The sequence below is a fragment of the Aquarana catesbeiana genome, linkage group LG10, assembly GCF_042186555.1.
Source record: "Aquarana catesbeiana isolate 2022-GZ linkage group LG10, ASM4218655v1, whole genome shotgun sequence".
Classification (NCBI taxonomy): Eukaryota; Metazoa; Chordata; class Amphibia; order Anura; family Ranidae; genus Aquarana; species Aquarana catesbeiana.
This window is the reverse complement of record NC_133333.1, coordinates 162,402,817-162,422,341: the sequence shown is the minus strand read 5'-3', so window position 1 is coordinate 162,422,341 and position 19,525 is coordinate 162,402,817.

Below are 19,525 nucleotides of genomic sequence, written 5' to 3'. Positions count from 1 at the left end.
CTCACTCGCTCTTGGTGGGCGCACAAACGGGCCCTGCTGTGAAATATTAGATCAAGAATTGTAATTACATGCCTCTGTTGAACAGGGGCTGAAAAATTGGGCCTTAGGCACTGGTGCTGGTGCCACAACACTGCAACCCCTCACAGGTACTCTAGTTGGAACGCAGGAACGAGCCCTGCTGCAAAGTATTGCATCAAAAATTGTAATTACACGCCACTGATAAACAGGGGCAGAAAAATTGGGCCTTAGGCACTGGTGCTGGTGCCACAACACTGCAACCCCTCACAGATACTCTAGTTGGAACGCAGGAATGAGCTCTGCTGCAAAGTATTGCCTCAAAAATTGTAATTACACGCCCCTGTTAAACAGGGGCTGAAAAATTGGGCCTTAGGCACTGGTGCTGGTGCCACAACACTGCAACCCCTCACAGTTACTCTAGTTGGAATGCAGGAACGAGCCCTGCTGCAGAGTATTGCATCAAAAATTGTAATTACATGCCCCTGTTAAACAGGGGCAGAAAAATTGGGCCTTAGGCACTGGTGCTGGTGCCACAACACTGCAACCCGTCACAGGTACTCTAGTTGGAACGCAGAAATGAGCCCTGCTGCAAAGTATTGCATCAAAAATTGTAATTACATGCCCCTGTTAAACAGGGGCAGAAAAATTGGGCCTTAGGCACTGGTGCTGGTGCCACAACACTGCAACCCCTCACAGATACTCTAGTTGGAACGCAGGAACGAGCTCTGCTGCAAAGTATTGTATCAAAAATTGTAATTACACGCCCCTGTTAAACAGGGGCTGAAAAATTGGGCCTTAGGCACTGGTGCTGGTGCCACAACACTGCAACCCCTCACAGATACTCTAGTTGGAATGCAAGAACGAGCCTTGCTGCAAAGTATTGCCTTAAAAATTGTAATTACACGCCCCCATCAAACAGGGGCTGAAAAATTGGGCCTTAGGCACTGGTGCTGGTGCCACAACACAGCAACCCCTCACAGATACTCTAGTTGGAACGCAGGAGCGAGCCCTGCTGCAAAGTATTGCATCAAAAATTGTAATTACACGCCCCTGTTAAACAGGGGCTGAAAAATTGGGCCTTAGGCACTGGTGGCGGCGCCCAGAACCAAAAATGTTCTTACAAGCTATCAGCATGATCATTGAGGAGGAAGAGGATAATTACTCAGGATAGTTACTCAGGATTTTCGGTGGGAAAGGTGTCCAAGTCAGATCTTGCCCCTAGGTATTCCTGCACCATGTAAAACAGATGCTGGCGATGGTTGCTGGAACCGATCATACCTTGGGGCTGCGGACTAAAAAATTGTCTGAACGCATCAGTCAGACGGCCACCTTCTCCACCGCTCCTTCTTTGACTGACCGAAGCCTCAGCAACACGTTGTCCAGAAACACGAGTTTGTAACCTCCCAGTCTCTGGGAACGCATTGCACAGACCTTTCTGCAAGGCCTCCCGAAGATGTTTCATCCTCTGCTCCCTCTGCGACGGCAAGATAAGGTCCGCAACCTTACCCTTGTAACGTGGATCAAGGAGGGTTGCCAGCCTGTATTGGTCCTTCTCCTTGATACCACGAATACGGGGATCCTTACGCACGCTTTGCAGGATCAGGGAGGCCATGCAGCGTAGGTTTGCTGAGGTCCGGAGTCCTATGGGTCACTAAGGACGACATGGTCTGCAGCCACCTCCTCCCAGCCACGTATAAGTCCATGTGTTTCTTGGGACTGATCCCTTAAAGACTGCTACTGATGCTGAGTGCCAGGCTCCACCTCCATACTGACACAATCTTCCTCCTCCTCCTCGTCCTCTTCCTGTGTGATCGGCGGGCATGCAGGAACACTGTCTGGATAAAGGGGGCCTTGAGAGCTAAGGAAGTCCTCCTCTTCCTGCCTCTGTTCTGCCTCAAGTGCCCTGTCAATTATTCCATGCAGCGTGTGCTCCAACAGGTAGACAAGGGGAACAGTGTCACTGATGCATGCACTGTCACTGCTCACCATCCTCGTGGCCTCCTCAAATGGTGACAGGACAGTGCATGCATCCCTGATCATGGCCCACTGCCGTGGGGAAAAAAAACAAGCTCTCCTGACCCTGTCCTGGTGCCATAGTCGCACAGGTACTCATTGATGGCCCGCTGCTGCATGTGCAGCCGCTGCAGTATGGCCAACGTTGAGTTCCACCTGGTGGGCATGTCACAGATAGGTGGTTCTTGGGCAGGTTAAACTCCTTTTGGAGGTCTGCCAGCTGAGCACTGGCATTATATGACCAGCGGAAATGCACACAGACCTTCCTGGCCTGCCTCAGGACATCCTGTAAGCCCGGGTACCTGCCCAAGAACCACTGCACCACCAAGTTAAGGACGTGAGCCAAACAGGGCACATGGGTCATTTGTCCCTGTCGGAGGGCAGAGAGGAGGTTGGTGCCATTGTTGCAAACCACCATTCCTGCCTTAAGTTGGCGTGGTATCAACCACCTCTGAACCTGCCCCTGCAGAGCTGACAGAACCTCTGCCCCAGTGTGGCTCCTGTCCCCCAAGCACACCAGCTCAAGCACCGCATGGCATCTTTTGGCCTGCATACTTGCGTAGCCCCTTGAACAGCTACGGAGCACCGCTGGTTCTGAGGACAAAGCACAGGAAGAGGCCATGGAGGAAGAAGAAGAGGAGGGGGTGGAGGAGAGAGGTGTGTCACAATCATTAGTAGTGGCATTTTGGAGGCGTGGTGGCGGAACAACCTCCAATACTACTGTACCTTGTCCTGCATCCTTCCCAGCTGCCAGCAGAGTCATGGTGAAACTTAGGTAACACACTACACAGGGCCGCCGTGCAGGTGGCCTTATATAGTGTGGGGCGTGTTCTAAACCCCCTGAGCCATAATTGGCCAAAGCCACCCTGGCTTTGGCCAATTACAGCTCTCTCTAATGACGGCGCTGTGATTGGCCAAGCATGCGGGTCATAGTGCATGCTTGGCCAATCATCAGCCAGCAATGCACTGCGATGCCGCAGTGAATTATGGGCCGTGACGCGCCATACGAATTTGGCGCGAATGGCCCATATCGTTCGCAATTCGGCGAACGATCAAACAGACGATGTTCGAGTCAAACATGGGTTCGACTCGAACGCGAAGCTCATCCCTACTTATGAGTTCCTGTATGTGGACATGGGAAAGAATGGCCGGATGTCCGATGGTGGAGTCATCGTCCAGACGGAGTTCTACAAGCGTCTCCAGAATGGCAGCTTGGACTTGCCACCTCCAGAAGACAATGTGGAAGGACTCCCATTCGTCTTCATTGCGGATGAAGCATTTACGCCGGGGACCATCTTATGCGGCCATTCCCAATGAAGACCCTCACCCCGGACCAGAGGGTTTTTAATTACCGGCTGGCCAGAGCCAGCAGAGTGGTGGAGAACACGTTTGGAATCATTCCGCCTATTTTTAACACCCATACACATGGCGGAGTATAAACTGAATCATATCATCCTGGCGTGCTGTGTTCTCCACAACTTTTTAAGGCAAAATTCTGCCAACTATGCTGCTTCAGTTGGGCCTGAGGCCGGAATTCAAGTAAATGAACAAACCCTGATGGCGCTTGAGGCTGGCCGTCCTGGCTTGCCCCCCCTGAGTGCCCGCAAGGTCCGTCTTAGATACCTTGATTACTTTGCGGGTAGGGGGGGCCATCAATATGCCAGACAATGTCTTATACATTTTTAAAATAAAAAAATAATTTTAACTACTAAAATCTTTGGTGACATTTACTGCTTGTGTTTCTTTTAGCTGACCCTGACAGAAATGTGGGGAGTCCTGAAAATGTTGTGATTGTGTAACATTAGAAAGCACTGTTGGGTGTTATTTACTAAAGGAAAATCCACTTTGCACTACAAGTGCACTTGATTCTGCACTGAAACTGCACTTGTAGTGCAAAGTGGATTTGCCCTTAGGAAATAACCCCCATTGTCACTGAAAACAACAATTTTACCAATACAAAATTTTAGGAGCATTGAAACAATAATCCACACATTCTTGAGTATCAATCTTTTTAATACCAGCACAATCACATGTGCATTTATAAAAGGTTTTTAAAACAAACCAACATGTTTGTTGTATAACAAGTTTTTGGGTCACATTAATAAAAGTAGAAATGTCCATGTAAGGTAAAACAGGCATGTTTCAAACAAACAAGAAATACACAAATCTGGAACTTACAAAGTTCTACTTTTGTCGAAATTGAAGGCAATATCAGACATGAGTATTTATAAACTGTGTTTGATATTGCGTTCAGATGGGGTGAAGTCACCCCTGGAAAAGCCAAATTTTGAAGATGCACACAAATTGCCGAATGTCAACATGTGCTAGCTGTCATCACAGGGGATCAAGGGCTGTGTTTTGGGGGTGTAACCCCTTCCTCTCAGCTACTTTATTATTGAGGAAGGGGTTGCACCCCCAAAACGCCTACATTGATCTCCCGTGATGGCAGATGACATCTTCAAAATTTGACTTTTCTATAAAATGGCAAAAAATGTTAAAAATTCTTCCATTACAAATACCACAAAAAAGTCATGGATTTGGAGGTGTTTTAAACTCTCCCTAAAACATCAATGATGTTCTTCATTTTGTTTTTAACATCATTGATGTTTTTCTGGATGTTTTCCAAGTCCCTATTACACCCCATGATCTCCCCGATCAGGATCTGTGCACTTTCACTGGTGAAATTACCTGGATCCACAACATCACGATCACCTAAAAATATAGAAACAAAAACATACCATGTATTATAAATCTAATCAAAATGAAGCAGCGCTAAACCCACCAAAAATTAGGATTATACAGTGAGAACCAATAGAAATGATATAAAAATGATCAATATTATAGATATAAATCAAATTAAATCAAATTAAATAAAATTAAAATAAAACTAAAAAGCCCATCTTCTTAATTCCACAGTAGATAAACCAAGTAACATGCACCAATGTTGATCAAATCAATAAAAATAAAAATCCATATAGGTGAATAAAAAGTGCTGTGAAAATTAACCAAAAATTATAATATAGTCCAAAATATTTAAATTTCGTCCTCCACCACACCACCAGTGAAAAAAATGCTCGCTTACCAGATGGCAAGCTAAATGTGCTTGCGACCTATACCCGGCCAGGGCCTTTATCCAGTTTGGGGATACAGGAAATCTTCGGGAGAAACCCTTATGGGAGGTCAGCATGGGGATCACCAAACTCAACAGCCAGGGACCATGACCCGATGGGATACGGTGATATTCAGATGTTCCCAGAACAAAAAAGGATCACCATAGCGTAATACTGTTTATGCATCATTTATTAAAAATAAAGGAAAGCCACTTACAATGTATCAGAGCAGTAAAAACAATTCAGCCGGCCCGCTTGTACGGACACCCATCCCTCAAACACAGCACGCGAGACGTCAGCACGTCAGCTCCACTCGACGCGCGCTTCGTCATATAATGACGTCGTCTGGGGCACGGGCGACGCACTGACGTGTCGCGTATAAATAGATAAACAGGAAGAACCAAGCCTCGATGTGAGACCAGATCCGGAAATCATCCGCGTTCCACCTCAAGATCTGGCGGAAGTCCCTATCGGCCATTTTAACTGCTGGAAAGATAATCCCATACAGCGGACCTGACAAAATGAATAAAACAAAAAAAAAATGAATTTTTAAAATTAGCACTAAGCCCACAACCTGCAGGTATCAGTCATGTGTGCCTTCTGTACCAGGGGGTGGCAACTAAGGATGATAATATTATAGCCTAAAAACGGAACTTTAATTATGATTAATGAATATCCTAAAAATAAAACAGATAAATCAATAATCATGAAATAAAAATAAAAATAAATAAATCTGCCGGCATCCATCTCTTACCTGAGCCTGTGGTCGCAGACACTCACCTCCTCCTGTTGGCTTTGGGGGATTTCACCTTCTTCCAGAGGTGGGAGGTCTGTTGTCTCCTCTGATGAGGGGTGTCCTCCGAGTCTTTTCTCCCCTATGTAAAAAAAAATAGGTATACTTAGCACGCAGATATTTGATGGCAGAAATAGGAATATGAAACATTGCTTGGAAGTGGGGTACAATTGTCTATTTTGGCCGAGTTACAAGATGAAGAAATATTTTTAGACTTTGTCAAGCTTGAATACGTACCTGTTTTGTACAAGCTTCTCAGATGGAGACACCCCTATAGTATACACTGGAGCACCTGTGTGGGCCCCCTAATAAAAAAGGGTGTTCTTGTGTCGCACACTAGTGCTCCAGCGTCCAGATGTGTAAAACAGCTGCTGAGTGTCCTCTCCTTACACAGAATCTAGTTTGCATTAAATTCTAGTTACAAACCCATCTAGACTCCCAAATTATTTTAAGAGAAGTAGGCTAGCAAAAATGTATTCAAATGCATATGGCCAAAACATTGGTGTTTTCTATGCCGAACGAACAATGTTTCATACGAACGAACAATGTGCCCATGAACATGAAAGTTGCCATTTAAACTGTACAACAGTAAAGAAAAACACATGGAGCAGCACGAACGTAATCAAAATAAAGAATAGGAACACAGCACAACTACTTACTTTTTTTCAGCACTCTCCTGATCCTTCTGTACTGCTCGTGCTCCCTTAATTTGAGGTCTGAGCGCCGCTTCCTGAGTTGATCCTTGGATCGTCGTACCCCAAAATTCTTCTGCAGACTTTTGACCACTTTCGCCATGATCTTGGCCTTTCTGACATTGGGGTTGGGGTAAGGTCCATACTTCCCGTCATAGTCGGCCCTCTTCATTATGTCGACCATCTCCAACATCTCCCCAAAAGGACATATTTGAGGCCTTAAATTGTCTCTTCCGGGATCGGGACGTTTCAGGCTCCGGCCTTTCCTCCTCCTCCTCCTCATTGCTGTAATTAGCACGCACCTGTTGTGTCTCCGCCATGTGCTCTTCCCCCACTGTGCCAAACGAGAAGGGGCGGGGAATAGACTAGAAAGAACATCAGGGGCAGGCGGAGTTTCACACATGTGCAGTGTATATAAAGCGTAACACGCGTGCGTAGTACGTACGATCTGTGAGCGGAGGAAGGAGTATCGGAGGCGCCGATCGTAATAACGAAGGTAAGATTTAAATTTGGGCCTATACTGCTTCTAGATTGAGGCCGGTATTTAGACAAGTTTATAAGACTTTAGGCTGACATTAGGGTTTGTCTGGTGTTGTGTCTTGCAGTGAAAATGGATCTAGTCAATGATCAGGACTTTATGCCAATCTTCATAGATATGTTCAGGGAGCTGCCTTGTCTGTGGCAGGTAAACCACCCTGATTATAAGAACCAAACAAAGAGGAAGGCAGCGCTGGATAATTTGCTGCAATTTGTGAAGCCGGTGATCCCCACGGCAGACATCACCTATTTGAAGATCCTAATTGGTGGTATGAGGAGCACTTATCTAAGGGAGCACAAGAAAGTCCAGGATTCCCAGAGATCAGGAGCACCAGATGACATTTATGTCCCCAGGCTGTGGTACTATGACAGGCTGCATTTTCGGTCAGACTGAACCCAGGCCATCACTCTCCACTCTTCCTTCCACGCTTCCTTCCACCTCAGCTGAGGCTTCTGACGCCCAACCTGGGCCTTCCAGGCAGCAACATGTGGAGGAGCCCAGCTTGAGCCAGGTATAGCATTCTTCTAAATATTTCTGGTTGTCCAATCAATGATGTTAAATAGATGTTAGTTTGGATTACTAATTTATGATTGTGATTGATGAACCAAAAACTAAAACGATGTCCCTTTTTCATACACAGGGAAATCTCAGCCAGGAGGTGGCCAGGCCAAGCAGGCTGCCCAATACCCAGGTCCGTCCCCTCCGCCTTCAAAGAAAAAGTGGCAGGAAGAGAAGTAACCGGGAGGAGGCAGCAATAGGCCTATTTTGGAAGGCTACTGAGGCCCTCAGAACACCCCACAGTGTGGAAGATGATTTTGCAGAGCTAACTGCCTGCAAAATGATGCAAATGGAGGAGAGCCAACAACTCTTATGTGAGTTTGTAATTTTGGAAGCTCTAAATAAGGGGTTGAGGGGCCAACTCACATGTGAAACCCACATTTGTCAGCTCACCCATGGTCCTCCTACTCCTCCTCCAGGTCCTCCTCCTACTCCCCCTCCTCCAGGTCCTACTCCTCCTCCTGCCACACCTCCAACACCAGAGCCACAGCCGGGAAGGAAGCGTCTAAGGAAGACCAGAGAGTGATGGTCCTGGGTTCAGTCTGGTCTGGCAAAAGATGCAGCCTCTTGTATGACCACAGCCTGGGGACATACATGTCATCTGCTGTTCATGATCTCTTGGACTTCTGGACCAGACTGCACTCCCTTAGATATGGACTCCTCAGGCCACCAATTTTGCTGTAAAAGAATTGATGTCTGCCCTGGGGCCAAAGGCTTCGCCAATTTCTGCTGTCTCTCCAGCGTTGCCTCCCTCTTTGTATGGTTCTGAGCCCTTAATAAAGGATTTTTTGTTTCAATTATACTCGCCTATGTGTGTTTTCCTTCAAAAAGGGCAATTTGTTTGTGAGGAGGCAGGTACTTTTCAAAAATACAGTGTGAAATTAACTAGAGACACCAACACCAAACAATCTCCTTGAGATTAAATAATACAAGATAATAATGGTGTTGTGGTAACTTGACACACAAAACACACCCAAAAATATTCTCGAGTAAAATAAAAAAATTTAAAAAATACAAACACGATCAGGCTTGAAAAAAATACAAACCCCCCAAAAAAACATATATCTTTTTTGTCAGATGTGACAAATCAAAACATATTGATGAAATCACGATAAATAATAAAGAAAGAATTTTGTGAGAACTCTGTGTGAATATGAGCAGCAAAACTATTTCATTATTCTAGCATTATAAAGAAGAGAGTATGCTGCATTAAACAATTTTAAACATTGCAGCCTGACGAAAGTGCTATATCCATTCCGAACGCTAATTTTACCATACCGACCTCTTCCGTCTCGGAATTTCTTCTGAGCGTGCGTGGCACTTTGTGCGTCGGAATTGTCCACACACGGTAGGAATTGAGGCGATCGGATTTTGTTGTCGGAAAATTTTATAGCCTGCTCTCAAACTTTGCGTGTCGGAAAATCCGATGGAAAAAGTCAGATGGAGCCCACACACAGTTGGAATTTCCGACAACAAGCTCCGATCGCACATTTTCTGTCGGAAAATCCGACCGTGTGTACAGGGCATCCAGCCCATGTTAAATAGACTGTAGTGCAAATCTGCAAAATGCAAAAAGCACTAAAACTGCATAGGTGTGAATCCAGCCTCAGGCCTGAGGCCTGAGGCTGGATTCACACCTATGCATTTCTAGTGCTTTTTGCATTTTGCAGATTTGCACTACAGAATGTGTTCCATAGGAACCATGTTGAATGGACCGTAGTAGAAATCTGCAAAATGCAAAAAGCTCTAAAAATGCATAGGTGTGAATCCAGCTTTAGGCTCCAATCACACTAGCGCGTTTTTTGATGCATTTTGCAGAAATGCATGGGAATTTTTTAACATGTTCACATCAATGCCTTTTTGTACCTCTGCATTTTTGGAAAGGGTCAGGGACTTTTTTTCATGCAAAATGCAGCGTTTTGCATGTAATAGAATTCAATGGACCAGCATCAAAAACGCAAGTGCACCGCTTTTGCAGCGTTTTTACAACGTTTTTGATGCGTTTTTGGTGTTTTTGTTTTTTTTTTTTTTAAAACTGTAAAAAAAAATGCAAAACGCGGCAAAAACACAGCAAAAACGCTGTAAAAACGCTACAAAAACGCTGCTCAAAAACGTGGCAAGCATGACAAAAAAAACTCCAAAAATGCTCAAAAGCAACATGCATAGGTGTGAATTGAGCCTTAGGCTCGATTCACACCTATGCATGTTGCTTTTGGGCGTTTTTTGTGATGCTTGCCACGTTTTTAAACAGCGTTTTTGCAGCGTTTTGCAATTTGCGTTTTTTTTTTCACAGTTTTTTTTTTAGACTGTATACAGTCTAAGGCTCGATTCACACCTATGCATGTTGCTTTTGAGCGTTTTTGGAGTTTTTTTTTTCATGCTTGGCACGTTTTTGAGCAGCGTTTTTGTAGCGTTTTTGCCGCGTTTTTGCCGCGTTTTTGCCGCGATTTGCGTTTTGCGTTTTTTTTTTTTTTTTCATTTTTTTTTACAGTCTTAAAAAAAATTACAAAAAAAATAAAATAAAAAAAAAAACGGCAAAAACGCACCAAAAACGCACCAAAAACGCACCAAAAACGCTGCAAAACGGTGCACTTGCGTTTTTGATGCTTGTCCATTGAAATCCATTACATGCAAAACGCTGCTTTTTGCATGAAAAAAAGTCCCCGACCCTTTCCAAAAACGCAGAGATACAAAAAAGCATTGATGTGAACATGTTCCATAGGAATCCATGTTAAAAAATTCCGATGCATTTCTGCAAAATGCAAAATGCATCAAAAAACGCGCTAGTGTGAATGGAGCCTCAAAAAAAAAAGAAAAAAAAATGCCAAAAACACAAAACGCGTCAAAATCGCAGCAAAAACACCGCAAAAATGCTGTACTTGCGTTTTTGATGCTGGTCCATTGAATTCTATTACATGCAAAATGCTGCATTTTGCATGAAAAAAGTCCCTTTCCAAAAACGCAGAGGTACAAAAATGCATTGATGTGAACATGTTCCATAGGAACCCATGTTAAAAAATTCCCATGCATTACTGCAAAATGCAAAATGCATAAAAAAACATGCTAGTGTGAATGGAGCCTTAGGCCCCCCATGTCGAGGGCATGCGGCCTGGTATGGTTCCGGAGGTGGGGCGCTCGCTCGTCCCCTCCATTTCCTGACCTGCCGGGCTGTGTGCTCGGATAAGAGTCTGGTATGGATTTTGGGGGGACCCCAACGCCTTTTTTTTTTAATTTGGTGTGTGGGATCGCCTCCGAATCCATACTAGACCCAAGGGCCTGGTATGGACCTGGAGGGGGACCCCACGCTGTTTTTTTTCCCGATTTTTTTTTTGCTGGCAATTCTTTTTTTCTCAAATTCAGCGGGAAACCCGCTGACAACTGATGACTCATTGGTTGTTAAGGATGCGGCGGCCGGCTTCCTGGCCCCCTCCTTAGCAACCAGCTATTTACAGTGTAAAAAAAAAGAAACAAAAAAAAACGCACAATGCAAATCGCAGCAAAATCACTGTAAAATCGCGTCAAAAATGCGGTACTTGCGTTTTGGATGCGGGTCCATTGAATTCTATTACATGCAAAACGCTGCATTTCGCGGGAAAAAAAGTCCCCGACCCTTTTCAAAAACGCAGAGGCACAAAAATGCATTGATGTGAACATGTTTCATAGGAACCCATGTTAAAAAATTTCCCTGCATTTCTGCAAAATCCATCACAAAACACATTTGTGTGAATCGAGCCTAAGGCCCAATTCACACTAGCGCGTTTTTTGATGCATTTTGCATTTTGCAGAAATGCACGGGAATTTTTTAACATGGGTTCCTATGGAACATGTTCACATCAATGCTTTTTTGTATCTCTGCGTTTTTGGAAAGGGTCGGGGACTTTTTTTCATGCAAAAAGCAGCGTTTTGCATGTAATGGTTTTCAATGGACAAGCATCAAAAACGCAAGTGCACCGTTTTTGCAGCGTTTTTGATGCGTTTTTGATGCGTTTTTGGTGCGTTTTTGCCGTTTTTTGTTTTTTTTTTTTTTTATTTTTTTTTTTTGTAATTTTTTTTTAAGACTGTAAAAAAAAATGAAAAAAAAAAAAAAAAAAACGCAAAACGCAAATCGCGGCAAAATCGCGGCAAAATCGCGGCAAAAACGCGGCAAAAACGCGGCTCAAAAACGTGCCAAGCATGAAAAAAAAACCTCCAAAAACGCTCAAAAGCAACATGCATAGGTGTGAATCGAGCCTAAGGCTCGATTCACACTAGCGCGTTTTTTGATGCATTTTGCATTTTGCAGAAATGCACGGGAATTTTTTAACATGAGTTCCTATGGAACATGTTCATATCAATGCCTTTTTGTTTCTCTGCATTTTTGGAAAGGGTCAGGGACTTTTTTTCATGCAAAATGCAGCATTTTGCATGTAATAGAATTCAATGGACAAGCATCAAAAACGCAAGTGCACCGTTTTTGCAGCGTTTTTGATGCGTTTTTGGTGCGTTTTTGATGCGTTTTTATAAACGGAAAAAGACCGAAAATTTTGAAAAAAAATGATATTTTCTACTTTTTGTTATTAAAAAAATCCAATAAACTCAATTTTAGTCATACATTTAGGCCAAAATGTATTCGGCCACATGTCTTTAGTAAAAAAAATGTCAATAAGCGTATATTTATTGGTTTGCGCAAAAGTTATAGTGTCTACAAACTAGGGTACATTTTCTGGAATTTACACAGCTTTTAGTTTATGACTGCCTGTGTCATTTCTTGAGGTGCTAAAATGGCAGAGCGGTACAAAACCCCCCCAAATGACCCCATTTTGGAAAGTAGACACCCCAAGGAAATTGCTGAGAGGCATGTTGAGCCCATTGAATATTATTTTTTTTGTCCCAAGTGATTGAATAATGACAAAAAAAAAAAAATTACAAAAAGTTGTCATAAATGATATATTGCTCACACAGGCCATAGGCATATGTGGAATTGCACCCCAAAATATATTCAGCTGCTTCTCCTGAGTACGGGGATACCACATGTGTGGGACTTTTTGGGAGCCTAGCCGCGTCATTTGGGGTCATTTGGGGGGGGGGGGGGGTTTGTGCCACCTGGACATTCCATGGCCTCCGAAACTGTGATAGGCAGTGAAGAGTGAAATAAAAAATGTACGCACTTAGAAAGCCTGAAGGCGGTGCTTGGTTTTTGGGGTCCCGTACGCGGCTAGGTTCCCAAAAAGTCTCACACATGTGGTATCCCCGTACTCAGGAGAAGCAGCAGAATGCATTTTGGGGTGTAATTTCACATATTCCCATGGCATGTTTGAGCAATATATCATTTAGTGACAACTTTGTGCAAAAAAAAAAAATGTGTCTCTTTCCCGCAACTTGTGTCACAATATAAAATATTCCATGGACTCGACATGCCTCTCAGCAAATAGCTTGGGGTGTCTACTTTCCAAAATGGGGTCATTTGGGGGGGTTTTGAACTGTCCTGGCATTTTATGCACAACATTTAGAAGCTTATGTCACACATCACCCACTCTTCTAACCACTTGAAGACAAAGCCCTTTCTGACACTTTTTGTTTACATGAAAAAATTATTTTTTTTTGCAAGAAAATTACTTTGAACCCCCAAACATTATATATTTTTTTAAAGCAAATGCCCTACAGATTAAAATGGTGGGTGTTTCATTTTTTTTTTTCACACAGTATTTGCGCAGCGATTTTTCAAACGCATTTTTTGGGGAAAAAACACACTTTTTAAAATTTTAATGCACTAAAACACACTATATTGCCCAAATGTTTGATGAAATAAAAAAGATGATCTTAGGCCGAGTACATGGATACCAAGCATGACATGCTTTAAAATTGCGCACAAACGTGCAGTGGCAACAAAATAAATACATTTTTAAAAGCCTTTAAAAGCCTTTACAGGTTACCACTTTAGATTTACAGAGGAGGTCTACTGCTAAACTTACTGCCCTCGATCTGACCTTCGCGGTGATACCTCACATGCATGGTGCAATTGCTGTTTACATTTGACGCCAGACTGACGCTTGCGTTCGCCTTAGCGCGAGAGCAGGGGAGGACAGGGGTGCTTTTTTTTTGGGGGTTTTTTTTTCTTTATTATTTTTTTGCTTTTTTATCTTATTTTTAAACTGTTCCTTTCATTTTTTTTTTTTAAATCATTTTTATTGTTATCTCAGGGAATGATAGCAATAGGTAGGGACAGGTACTCTTTTTTGAAAAAATTGGGGTCTATTAGACCCTAGATCTCTCCTCTGCCCTCAAAGCATCTGACCACACCAAGATCGGTGTGATAAAATGCTTTCCCAATTTCCCAATGGCGCTGTTTACATCCGGCGAAATATAAGTCATAAAATGCTCGTAGCTTCCAGTTTCTTAGGCCATAGAGATGTTTGGAGCCACTCTGGTCTCTGATCAGCTCTATGGTCAGCGGGCTGAATCACCAGCTGCATTCTCAGGTTCCCTGTTGAGACAGGAGAGCCAGAGAAAAACACGGAAGACGGTGGGGGGGGGCATTCCCTCCCACTGCTTGTAAAAGCAGTCTAGAGGCTAATTAGCCGCTAGGATTGCTTTTACATGAAAGCCGACCGCTGGCTGAAAAGAATGATACCAAGATGATACCTAAACCTGCAGGCATCATTCTGGTATAACCACTCAAATTCGTGAATGGCGTACCTGAAGACTAAAAAATGGTTAACAATAAAGCACAGTAAACAGTAAAGTATAAAAATTGCATACCTGAAAAGCAAACATGATAAAACATAATAACAATAAAACATTGCAGAATAGAATACAGTAAAAAAGAGCAGAACAATAGAGAGAGAATAGAGAGAGAGAGAGAGAGAACAATAAAACGACAACTATTTTTTTTTTATTTTATATTTTTTTTGTGTGTTTTTTTTTTTTTTGGGGATGTGAATGGTGGAAGTGCGAGTGCTGCAGAAGTGGTGGGTTCCCAATTAGGATTGGCGAATGTAGCAGGAAGGGCACCACGGGCCTGTGTTTGTCTTCTTGGTGGCAGCGGGACACTACTTGTGCTTGCCACCTCACCAGCTTGAACTGCACTTATGGGACACGCCACGTCACCAAGTGTTCGCAGAGCTGTTTTGACTACGTGCTGGTTTGACTACGACCGGGGTGTACTAGGCCGCTGGTGCTTGCCAGTTCACCAAAATGCTACCAAAAAAACTGTTAGCGATCGCAGGGATCAGGCCTGACTCTGCGAACGCTGCAGTTATGCGTTTAGTGTTTTGTAAGTGACAGTGATCGATCGATACTGCACTTGGGTGGGGTGGGCTGGGCTGGGCCGGGCAGAGGGGAAAAACGCAGGTCCTAGCAGGTATCTGGGCTGATCCCGCTAACACTGCGTTTTTGGGAACCCTAAACTGCTGGGGACACTAGTATAGGTCTGATCGGATCAGATATTGATCCGTTCAGATACTATACCACCAAGGGAGGCGTATGCTGCGTGCGTGGGTGTTAGCGGTACTGGCGCTAACCTGACACTGCTTGGGGCTGGTGCTTGCCAGTTCAACAAAACGCTACCAAAAAAACTGTTAGCAATCGCAGGGATCAGGCCTGACTCTGCGAACGCTGCAGTTATGCGTTTAGCGTTTTGTAAGTGACAGTGATCGATCGATACTGCACTTGGGTGGGCTGGGACGGGCCGGGCGGAGGGGCAAAACGCAGGTGCTAGCAGGTATCTGGGCTGATCCCGCTAACACTGCGTTTTTGGGAACCCTAAACTGCTGGGGACGCTAGTATAGATCTGATCGGATCAGATATTGATCCGTACAGATACTATACCACTAAGGGAGGCGTATGCTGCGTGCGTGGGTGTTAGCGGTACTGGCGCTAATCTGACGCTGCCTGGGGCGACGCATATCACCGCCGGGCGATCAGGGGGCTAAACCTTTATTAGGTAATAAACGGCGGGTGCCCTGACACTATAAAGAATAAACTAACTAACCACCGTCACCCGTAATGGTTATACGGTGATCAGTGGTGAAAGGGTTAATTAGGGGGTAATCAAGGGGTTAAAACATTTATTAGGTAGTATATGGGGGTCCCTGTCGCTATAAAACGCTGACGGTGAACCTAAATGTTTACGTCCCTAACTAGCGTCACCAGTGACACTAATACAGCGATCAGAAAAATGATCGCTTAGCGACACTGGCGATAGGGGGTGATCAAGGGGTTAAAACTTTATTAGGGGGTGTTAGGGGGGTACCCTAGACCTAAAGGGGGGGTAATACTAACTGCCCTAACACAGTAACTGTCACAAACTGACACCATGCAGTAATCAGGAAAAAAAAAAAAAACTGCTTGGTGTCAGTGTGACAGGGAGGGGGGAGGGGTGATTGGGGGGTGATCGGGGGGCGATTGGTGGGGGGTCAGGGGTGTAAAGTGTGCCTGGCATGTTCTACTGTGTGTGTTTGTGTTTGTGCACTTACATTACAGTCTTCTCTCCTCGGCGCCGGAACGGAAACTGCCGAGCCGAGGAGAGATGACATCACATCCTCTGCCTGTGTGTACTACACACAGGCAGGGGAGGATTCTCATTGGCTGGGAGCGATCGTGAGGGGGGGCCACGATCGGATGGCCTCCCCCTCATCTCTGATCGCTGCCAGACCAACGGCGACCGCCTCAGGCACCAGGGGGGGGTCCGATCGGACCCCCCCCGCCCGCGGGAAGGCAATCACGTACCAGGTACGTGATTTTGCCTGCCCGTGCCATTCTGCTGACGTACATCAGCAGGCGGTCGTCAAGTGGTTAAACAATTTTAGCATGGATCTAATTACTCAAAAGATTGCGTCATACATTGTATAAGGGAGGATAAAACCAACTTAGACCAGGTTAATATAAGAGGACCTCAGATAAAAAAAAAGGTCTTAATTATTATCAAGAGTATAGTTTTTAATAAATAAAAGTTAAAAAAAAGAAATAATTTATTCTAGAATCTAAAATCTTATACTACATATTGGAACTATGTACAATTGGTATAACGATAACCAAGGAAATAAAAGTTCTGCTACCAGAACTATATAAAGAGTAAATTAAAAGAGGAGAGATAGAATAGGGGGAAAAAGTAGAAGGCCTCATTCACACGAGGCGGATCTGCTGCCACAGAGTTGCTGGAATTTGCTGCAAACCATAATTATTTCCTCCTAAGGGATGGGACCATCTCCCAGCTCAATGAATTCTTCTCCTCCATTAACGACAATGATAGAGGGATCAGGTTTGTCCATGAAGCAAGCCAAGAAAGAATTAACTTCTTGGACCTCACTATAATAAAAGGTGACGATGGCTTTAAGACAATTACGTATTTTAAACAAACTGATCATAACGCCTTTATACCTTTGGACAGTTGCCACAATGACGCTTAGCTGAAGTCGGTGCCAAGATGCCAATTTGTCAGAATGAGACGCAACTGTTCTGAAATGGTGGACTATAGATCTCAAGCTGACATTTTGAAAAATAGACTACATGAAAAGGGCTACGGTTTGTACACTTTGGAGGCCACCGTAGAGAGAACTTGATAGATCAACTTTATTGGATGTAGAGCATAAGAAAAAGAAAGAGGGACCCGTCATACCTTTTATTACAACATACTCGACCCAACACTATTTAATTAAGAAAATCATTCGTAAACATTGGCATCTGTTGGGTAACGATAGAATTATTAGTACCTTTTTACCAGCTAACCCACAGGTAATTTATAAAGGGGTCCCTTCCCTTAGGGACAGGATTGCCCCTAATGTTGTGGATCCACCTACAAAAAAGGTTGTCTTTTTTCGAGAATCTTTGTGGATACCATCAGTGTTGCAGGTGTCAAGTTTGCCACGCTGAATAAAAGTAAGGCAAAGAGAACTGAGTCTTTTATTTCAACAAGTACCTCCAAGGAGTATAAAATCGAGCCATTTGTTACTTGTAGTTCTACAGGAGTAGTTTATTTACTTCAATGCCCATGTGGGCTTCAATACATTGGTAGGACCAAGCGATCGTTGCAGGTCCACCTAGGAGAGCACATTACCAATATTAAAATTGGCTTTAAATATCATTCGGTCTCCAAACACTACGACATGTTTCATAACCAAAATCTAGCCAACACACTCTTCCTGGCAATAGATAAATACAATGCTCACTGGAGGGGGGGCTCCCTGGTTAGAGAATTGTCAAAGTTAGAGATGGCCTGGATCCATAGGGTATGGTGTTATACTCCATATGGTCTTAATATAGCACACTGTGCAGAGGATGCACTACACTAACTGTAAATACTGCAGCTGCCTGTGGTACTAATAGGATCAGAAGAACACCACCAATTTTCTTCAGGTAGCTTTAGGTGCACACTGTGCAGAGAATGCACTACACTAACTTGTAAATACTGCAGCTGCCTGCGGTACTAATAGGATCAGAAGAACAACACCAATTTTCTTCAGGTAGCTTTAGGTGCACACTGTGCAGAGGACGCACTACACTAGCAGCTGCCTGCGGTACAAATAGGATCAGAAGAACACCACCAATTTTCTTCAGGTAGCTTTAGGTGCACACTGTGCAGAGGATTCACTACACTAACTGTAAATACTGCAGCTGCCTGCGGTACTAATAGGATCAGAAGAACACCACCAATTTTCTTCAGGTAGCTTTAGGTGCACACTGTGCAGAGAATGCACTACACTAACTTGTAAATACTGCAGCTGCCTGCGGTACTAATAGGATCAGAAGAACAACACCAATTTTCTTCAGGTAGCTTTAGGTGCACACTGTGCAGAGGATTCACTACACTAACTGTAAATACTGCAGCTGCCTGCGGTACAAATAGGATCAGAAGAACACCACCAATTTTCTTCAGGTAGCTTTAGGTGCACACTGTGCAGAGGATTCACTACACTAACTGTAAATACTGCAGCTGCCTGCGGTACTAATAGGATCAGAAGAACACCACCAATTTTCTTCAGGTAGCTTTAGGTGCACACTGTGCAGAGAATGCACTACACTAACTTGTAAATACTGCAGCTGCCTGCGGTACTAATAGGATCAGAAGAACACCACCAATTTTCTTCAGGTAGCTTTAGGTGCACACTGTGCAGAGGACGCACTACACTAACTGTAAATACTGTAGCTAATAGGACTAATAGGATCAGAAGAACACCAGCAATTTTATTCAGGTAGCTGTAAATACTGTAAAAACACCTGCCTGCCTGTCAGTAGGAAGAGAATAACAGGAACGGATCTAGCTAGACTGAATACAGTGTATATATATATATATATATATATATATATATATACATATATATATACACACAACACCTGGGATGCATATATATACACAATACACTGTAATTGCAGCTAACTGACTCGCCTGCCTACTCTATCTAACTTAAATCAAATGACACCGTCTCTCTGTCTATCTCTCCGCCGCAACACACTACAAAAGGCCGCCACGCAGATGGCCTTATATAGTGTGGGGCGTGTACTAAACCCCCTGAGCCATAATTGGCCAAAGCCACCGTGGCTTTGGCCAATTATGGCTCTCCGTTCTTACTGCGCTGTGATTGGCCAAAGCATGCGGGTCATAGTGCATGCTTGACCAATCATCAGCCAGCAATGCACTGCGATGCCGCAGTGAATTATGGGCCGTGACGCGCCACTTGAATTTGGCACGAACAGCCCATAGTGTTCAAAATTCGACGAACGGTCGAACATGCGATGTTCGAGTCAAACATGGGTTCGACTCGAACTTGAAGCTCATCCCTAAGTAGTGACATACTATGAGACTATAAAGAGGAAGTTCATTTTTCAA